Below are 8,959 nucleotides of genomic sequence, written 5' to 3' on the forward strand. Positions count from 1 at the left end.
CCTGGGACAGCTGAAGTTCAAATGTGACTAAACCCATAAAACATTAGCATGCCTGCATCATCAAGCAAGCAAACCAGTAATAGTTGAACCCACTGACACCCACCCACTGAATGAAAGCCAGAATACTGAGTATGGGAAATAAGATGACTACTGTTAACACAATTAATCTGTAATAATTTGGTTGAAATTGTATTATTTGTGACATGAGAGTTTAGTCTCATTAAACTCAGTGTGATTTGCTTCTGACTGAGCAACCTGCATGCAGAACTGCACAAATAGTCTGAGACAGTCTAAACTGGCAGGAAGGCTGAAACCATGTAAATGCTACTTTCAATGGGATTCCTACCAATGAGGCCAGCCACTGAACAGGGAAATGAGGCAGGTGATGATTCACTAAAGGCTGAGCACTATATTTTGTGAAGGGAATTGACTCAAATGGTAGCATGCTCACATAGCATGTGAGAGGTATTATCCAGTTCAAGCTTTTCTTTGTTCACTTCAACAGAGAGATTATAAATAAATAAGAATAAAAGGCTAGTTTATTAAAATGCTGAAGGGATGCTGTTTTTAAATAGACTTTCCAATGCTAAAAAAAAAAGGGGGGGGGAGGGGAGGGAATCAGCTCAGATGGTAGCGAATTCACTGAGCAGATGAAAGGAATCAATGCCAAAATTCTTCAGTGTGTGCTTTTTGTGTTTATTTGAAGACAAACTATTCAATAGCTTGAGCTTTACAGTTTTGTGGTAATTTAAAAAAAAAAAAAAGAAAGCTCTCTGAGCAGTATAGCAAGTAAAATATATAACAGGGGAATTAGCTCAAATGGTAGAGCGCTCGCTTAGCATGCGAGAGGTAGCGGGATCGATGCCCGCATTCTCCAGAAGTGCTATTTTCATGCACATGTTACCTTCAATTACCAAGCTATTGCTCATGTTCCTACTGTGCAGATGAATTGACACTCAGAACTAAAGTAGGGTCTTTTAGCTTTCTGGAAGTAGTCCTTGATTTCTTATGCAAATGCATGGGTTACTGAGTATGTAGAACAAGAGGTATTACAAAAACAATTATTTTGCTTTTGTTTTGAAGACAAACCTTCCTGCTTCCAAGCACTTTAGGGAGGGTTATATGGGAGCAGTACAGAGTGCTTGCATCAAAGAAGGCTTTCATAGCTTACAATTGCAAATTTCATAAAGAGGACTAGGGTTAATCTATACACACTTACCTTAGAGTAAATCAAAACAAATTCAGTGCAATTTCTGTGTAGTTATACAGTGGACCCTCCTTATAGGCGGGCTTGCCTTCCGCTGCTTTATTTTCTATGGGGAATGACCATATGCAATTTTCCCCATACGCAGGGGGGGGGGGAGGGTCCAAATATGGAGAAGGAGGATTGTATATACAATCATGCTGTAAAGCAGTGCTACTCAAAGTAGTGGCCTGTGGACCAGCCAGTCTGTTGTGAAATTAAAGAAAAGCAAGAAACAGTTGTTGTCAATTGGTACAAATGGCACTGAAATCCAACACATTAGGGGGAAAATGTTGCTCAGATAGCCTGAGAAGCACTGCTGTAAAGGAATTAATAATCAGTTAGTTTAAATGTGTTTTTGTGTGTACAGTGCACCCACGCCATGCACAGATGCATTTTACATGGCTTCCAGCTTATGTGGAAGCCGCACAGAGAGAATAAAAATGGTGAATGCACCTGTGGTGTGTGTGCACTGTGCCGCCACATGCACACGCCCCATTATTTCCTATGGGGCTCGAGCATAGGTGGATTTTCCCTTACATGGGAGAATCGGGAACAGATCCCCTGCGTAAGGGGAGGGCCCACTGTAATATACCTATCAGTTTTAAATATCAATACACAATAAGGTAACAATAAAAAAATTAAAACAAATTTTGTAACTATGAACATTTGGGATGTACTGTTCATTGTCTATGCAAAGGTTTTACAGATCAGTGTTCATGAAGTATGGGTGTTCATGTTTGTGTTTGTATCTGTGGAAACCTAAGTTTTTCCATGCTCAAGACACAAGAGGCGCACTGCTACAGTGTCCCCCTCACCAGAGTTGTCACTAGCCAATTCAGCACAGATAATCCCCCATGGACATCCCACTAACAATCACTTCTTTTGAACAGCTTCCTCACAGCAAGATATCAAGGACCTGGCAAGATCAGGGGAGCCCTATGCCAACCATTTCTCTAGCACAGTAGCTGCCACAGCTAAAGAACAACCAACTATGCTCACCAGACTGCCAGCAAAGACCTTTCTTTAAGAGAAAATGTGTGATGTGCTTCCCTTTGTGCTCTGCTGCCTGAAGCAAGCATCTCACTCTGCTTAGTAAGAGCCATCCCTGGTATGTATGTGTGTGTGGTGTCACAATACAAAATACTCTACTTCAGTAGAATAGAAAAAAGCCCTCCTACCCACCCAGAGGATGGAGAGGCATAGCCCTATGTGTTCAAGTTCTCTCATACAAATATTCACTATTGCTTTTCTTCATTTTAGCAGCTGATGTGAAGGGAGTTATTTTATTTTCTATTGTTAAATATTCTTACTTCTATTGAGTAAGAAATGGTTGATCATCTACCACCAATCACACTGTGATAAACTATACTGCAGAAATAATCTAGTCTGACATGACTTTAACTGGCATGGCTCAATGCTATGGAATCCTGGAATTGGTAGTTTGTTGTGAGAAAAGAGTTCTCTGACAGAGAAGACTAAATATTTCATCAAACTATAAATCCCAGAATTCCAAAGCATTGAGACATGGCACAAAGAGGTGTCAAACTGGATTGTTTCTGCAGTGAGGATGCAGCTGAAACAGTATTTTTAAAGCAAAACTCAGTTATAAATTCTGAAAGAGTTTGATAACTTCTCTCATGCAGCTCCCCTCTTCCTTTGGCTGGGTTCGCCCCCCTTCTCCACCTTACTTTCTCTCCCCACCTTCCCCTTTCTGAGTTTTGGCACGATAATAGCAATTAAATTGGACAGAAGCAGCATCAAAGAGTGCACCTGGAAGGCAAGAACAACTTGACTTAGACCAGTGGTTCCCAACCTGTGGGTTGGGACCCCTTTGGGGGTCGAATGACCCTTTCACAGGGGTCACTTAAGACCGCTGGAAAACACATATTTGCATGTAGTAATGAAAATAATGTTATGGTTGGGGGGGGGGGGTCACCACAACATGAGAAACTGTATTAAAGGGTCGCGGCATTAGGAAGGTTGGGAACCACTGACTTAGACAAAGAGGGAGACAAATCAGTTTTCGGAGCCAAATGATAAGACAGAGAGTTTTGTCCTCATTAAATGTTAAGAACACACTTTTTTTTAATTTGGGTTATTGAAAGTTCAGAAGAAGGGTTACTCTTAGGAAACGAAACTTAAGCACTGTCTCCTGTATGGGAATACTATAAAAGGCTGCTCTCCGTTTTGTCCGGTGACACAGTTTGGCTGAACGATTCCCATGTCCATTTGCATGTAAAATAAAAGCCATCTTGGATCAATGGACCTCCTTTGTTTGTTTCTCCTGATTGGTACCTTTAAAATTCTAAGATCTATTTCTTAATTTCTGACGTAACCCTGCCCCACCCCACAAAAATGTTCTGCCAATTGGCAACCTGAAAGCAAGAATGTCTTTCTGTTTGCTAGGCATGATATAAAATATAAATTTTTCTTCTCCAATACCCCCCCTCCAATTTTTAGTTAAAGAACAAATTAAAATGTAAGACAACTCTATGGCCTGGTACAGACTGGAAGGAAAGGGCAGCCCAAGGCAATGATCTACAGCAAAAAGGAGCTCTGAAATGGAGCTCCTTCTGGCGATGCTGCAAAGGCGTCGGAAGTGCCCTGGGGCGTTGCGGTAACGTCACGCGTGTGCCGCACTGTTTGGACCTTAGAATTGGCCCCAGGCCGCTGCAAACTGGTAGTCTGTCCTGGACCTATAAGAAGTCTGTTTGTGCACCTGAAGGGTGAAAATACATTAGCCCACTTGGGAAAACCCATAGGTTTGGGCTCTGTTTAAAAGTATGGTCACAGGCCAAGGAAAGAATGAGTACTTGTAAATATATATTGAATAGAGCCTATAGAACTAATTCAATTTATCTTGCATAGCAGTCTGGCACAAGTCAGTACTCTTATTCCAATTGTAAATGCACTGATTCATATTCATAGCATGGTTGCTAATTAGTTCAAAGTGGGTTTATCTTTTGGAGAGGAAATCTGAAGTACTGAGGCAAATAGAATGGTTGAATATCTAGGCAACATGTTGTGGAGGGGTTAGAAAACCTCCCCATGCAGATGTTGTTATTAAACGAGGAACACAGCACATGAGTACATTTACTTAGAAATATATCACTATCAAACAAAGCATGTCTGTCCAATCCAGAAAGAGTAAAACAAATTCACATAATTGAGCAAAAGCTACTCCTGAAGCTTGTCAGAAGCTTAAGAGTGCTACCATAGTTACAGCAAAACCAAACACCAATGCCCTGGGCTCTGCCTTCTTATTTGTTCTCCTGTGGTGCTATTCAACTTCTCTTATAGCAGCAATAACATACTCACATCAATGAAAACAAAAGTTCCTAAAAGAAACACAGATTAAATTACTTCTCATATGTATGTTTGCTTTCAATTCTGAGTGTTTAAAATACACATAGAGGCAGCTGGCTCCCTCCTCCATCATATGCTTATTTACTTAGAAGAAAAACTGCCACCCCACCCACTGTCCATGGCAGCACTGTCTCTCATTATCCCAACCTTCTGCAACTGCCCCACCCCAAACCCACTATCACTGCTGATCCTGATCCACAGTACACAAATACTCCCTGCAAAACCTGTTATGGTCTTCTTATAGGTCCTGCTTACAGGTCTACTTCAGTATGAAGTCCAAGAGAAACAAAAACCGAAGTGCATAATAGACACATGTTTACTCCCACACCTCTGCTACAACTCTGTCCAAATAACAAGCATGGCAAACCAGGGTCATGATATAATGAGCCCCAGTGCAGTGCTTCAAGATCAAAAATGGCTACTAGTTTCCTGTTCCTCTGGACTTGTCTCCAAACAAAATTGTTTGGAGACAGGTCCAGAGGAACAGGAAACTAGTTGCCATTTTTGATCTTGAAATACTGCTGGCGCTCATTATATCATGGCCCTCGTTTACCTTGCTTGTTTCTTGGGCAGAGTTTGTAACAGGATTCTTGTACTTTTGAAGAGCAATTTATTTTTGAAGTTACTCTTCAAAACAGCTATATTTTTCTCTACAGCCTGGAGCATTTAAAGTAAAACCAAACAAGCTATATAATACTTTTGGCATCCCCTTCCAGAGTGGAGCTGTAGTAGGACAGTTGCGAGCATCAATGTAAAACTGAAACAGTAGTAGCCTTGCAATCCTCACAGCCCAAACAGCACCACACTAGCTAATATGGTAGAGGCCCATGAGTAGTTATTCCATAAAAGTCAATTGACCAGGCCCACTGTTTTTCTTTCCATCCACTGAAAAATAAACTGGTCTATCACAGGTGGACTTTACCCATTTGGGAACGATCCAGTTTGTAGTCTACATCATTATTTTGTCCACACCCTCAGATTAAATTACCTGAAATTTCTCTCAGGAAGCCAACAAGATTGTTAAATTAATGCATGTAGTTCAAGCGCTATTACAGAGATCATTGTAAATCAGAGATAGGCAGCTGTGTGCTCACAAGGCTTTATAAACTGGCAAAGAATCCATTCTTCACACCTTAGGTTTGGGAATGCACTCTGTGCTGTTTTCAGGTATCTTCAGTCTGCATTTTCCAACCATTTGCAGTTTAGCCATGTCTCTGCAACTTTAATGAACATGAGTTCTTAGACAGCCAGGGAAAGGTACAGTACTGAGCCTGACAAACCAAAGAAAAATCATTATTGTCCACATCAACCTGGTAGTCTGCAAGGCAAACCAGATGTTATTAGCAAAGAAGATAAATAGATACACTGAGAACATGATGCATTCCAAAGGCATGTTGTTGTTTGTTGTTTGTTTTGTTTTGACAACATCATGGCTTTTTTCCAGGTTATTCTCTTTATGTCATTCCATGCTGAATAGAGAAAGGCAAATGCTTGATTTCTCCAATTAATACTTCTCTTAGTATTTTAATGATTTAAACTGTTTTAGTGTACTTAATGGATCCGCATCCTATCTCTTGAGTTTAAAAACTGAGATATTTCTAAAATGCTCTACATTGGATTAGGGTTCTGTTGTTGTGATGTTTGATGTAATGCAAATATGATACATGCCTTCTACTGCATTTTCAATTACTGTGATTTTTAATTTATTCCACATTGACCTGTCACAGATGATGCTTATGTTTTTAAGTCTGAGACAGGTGATCCAAAAGTGCTGGTTGTGTCAAGGGGTTCTATCTCATGCTGCTCCCATTGAGAACTCAGCCAGGAATAGAAATAATTTGCACAATGTATTTTGTGCTTTTTACAGTTGGGACCAGAAGTGATTTGGATTTTTGGATTTTTGGAATATTTGCATATACATAACAAGAGATCTAGCAGATGGGACCCAAATCTAAACATGAAATTAATTTGCTTCGTATATATCTTGTGCATGACAAAAAAATGTGTATACACCGAACCATCAGAAAACAAAGCAGCCACTACTTCAGCCATCCATGTGGGTAATTTTGGATTTTGGAATATTTTGAATTTTGGAATGCTGGACGAATGACACTCAACTTGTATTGCAGTTTTGTGGACTTTGTTGTATTTAGCTATCCCTGAATATGACACTCAGGACTGTTTTCTACAGCTGCATACTGCAGAGAAGAATCAGTTACAGTGATCAGGCAACTGTTCACAAAAACTGGTGTATAATTTTTTACCTATTCGCTGAGGATACTTCAGACTTAATTTCTAATGACATGTCCCCCAGCTAAAAGGACTTTTCTAAACAAAGGAGGCTTCATCCGCCACAGTTTGGGCTGCTCCTGACAGTAAGGGCTGTTCGACAGTGGAACACACTCCCTTGGAGTATAGTGGAGTCTCCTTCCTTTGAGGTCTTTAAGCAGAGGCTAGATGGCCATCTGTCGGGGATGCTTTGATTGTGATTTCCTGCATGACAGGGGGTTGGACTGGATGGCCCGTGCGGTCTCTTCCAACTCTATAATTCTATGATTCTATGAGTTTTATTACCATGGCTTATGAGTTTGTGAAGATATAGTTCTCCAGGGATCCAACGAAATGGCATTCTACCCAGTCCTGCTCCACCACCAGACTAGCAGTGCCTTCCTCACCCTCTTCTATGCTCCAACTCCTTGTACTCTGTCTTTCCTCCTCTGCACCTGAGGTGCAATAACCAAGGCCCAAAACAGATGGGGCAAATTACACGGTTTCCTGCCATGTTCAGGGTTTAATAATAATAATAATAATAATAATAATAATTATTATTATTTATATGCCGCCCAATCACTGGGAATCCGGGTGGCTTACAACAGAGGGGATAATAGACGGTTCCCTACCCTCAGGCTTACAATATAAAAAGACACAACACAAAAGGAGGAGGGAATGGTGAGGGGGACAGGGGATCAGGTCTGACATTCTTCTTTCCCTCTGAGGCCTGGACCAAGGCAGATTGACTGGAGGGTGGGCTCTTCTTCTTCAGGTTAGCCCTGGTGGAGCTGGGCCTGCCTGGTCAACTCCCTTGCAGGTCGGAAGATGACAGTTGTGGAGGGAGGAGTCTCTTCTTCCACGCTAGCTCTAATGGAGCTGGGCCTGCCTGGTCAACTCCCTCGCAGGCCAGAGGATGACAGTTCTGGAGGGAGGAGTCTCTTCTTCCAGGCTAGCCCTGATGGAGCTGGGCCTGCCTGGTCAACCGCCTCGCAGGCCGGAGGATGACAGTTCTGGAGGGAGGGGTCTCTTCTTCCAGGCTAGCCCTGATAGAGCTGGGCCTGCCTGGTCAACTCCCTCATAGGCCGGAGGATGACAGTTATATAGTGTAGTGTTTTGTTCCAGGAAGGGCCCAGGCCTTTATACCACTGCTAGGTAATACGGCCTGCTTGGTTTAAAGCAGTGGTTCTCAACCTGTCTTTCATATGGATAGCCTAAGACCATTGAAAAACACATACAGTGGTACCCCGGGTTACGAAAGTAATTCGTTCCGCCGCCGCTTTCGTAACCCGGAAACTTTCGCTAGCCGAAAAAGCCCATAGGCTTTAATAGCGAAAGCCGCGATTCCATGTGAAATCGCGCCGAAAAGCACCAAAATTTCTTTCGCAACCCGGAATAACCTTCGTAACCCGGAAACAATTAATTAAGTGAATTTCTTTCGTAACCCGGAAATTTCGTAAGGCGGCGCATTCGTATCCCGGGGTACCACTGTATTTCCTATGGTCTTGGTAACTGAGACACTGCAATTTTATGGTGGGGGGGGGTCACCACAACATAAGGAACTGTATTAGAGTTGCAGCATTAGGACGGTTGAGAGCCACTGGTTTAAAGGGACTTGCTCACTAAGCCTTAACTGGCTCAGGTTGTTCCCCCATTCATTCATTAACCACACTTTTTGGACAACCTAACTAAAACTCTGGTTTTCCTTATCCATTTCTCTCCCCTTTTTAGTATTTAACTCCATCCAGGGCTGTATCTATGTTTTGAGTAGATTGCACCATTAGTTGGTAGCCTCTGCAGTGCTACAAACCAAGCAGGGCGTATGGGAGGGGTCACTAAGTGAGGGCATTGCCCCCCCCCCCCCCGCAATAAGGTTACTGCCCCACTAAATGGACTTTCTTTCCCTTCAGTCTCCAAATTTCTAACATTGCACAGAGAGATGGAAACTCTTTCCTTTAAAGTGCAAAGGGATCTTGCAGCGCCTCTGAGACTCGCTGAAAGAAAGAAGTTGGTGGCATAAGCTTTGCTAAGCTTGAGACTCACTCCCCCAGGCATCTGAGGAAGCGGGCGGCCAGTTCC

At 42.2% G+C, this 8,959-nt stretch overlaps 1 non-coding gene across 1 annotated transcript; it reads left to right on the top strand.

Annotated features, from left to right (window-relative positions):
- Positions 1 to 804: 804 nt before the first annotated feature.
- On the top strand, positions 805 to 877 carry TRNAA-AGC (transfer RNA alanine (anticodon AGC)). Its single transcript has one exon. It is a non-coding gene; the product is annotated as a tRNA-Ala (tRNA).
- The last annotated feature ends 8,082 nt before the right edge of the window (positions 878 to 8,959 follow it).

Source organism: Sceloporus occidentalis, unplaced genomic scaffold (assembly GCF_023333645.1).
Source record: "Sceloporus occidentalis isolate IW3139 unplaced genomic scaffold, rSceOcc1.0.p SCAF_3, whole genome shotgun sequence".
Lineage (NCBI taxonomy): Eukaryota > Metazoa > Chordata > Lepidosauria > Squamata > Phrynosomatidae > Sceloporus > Sceloporus occidentalis.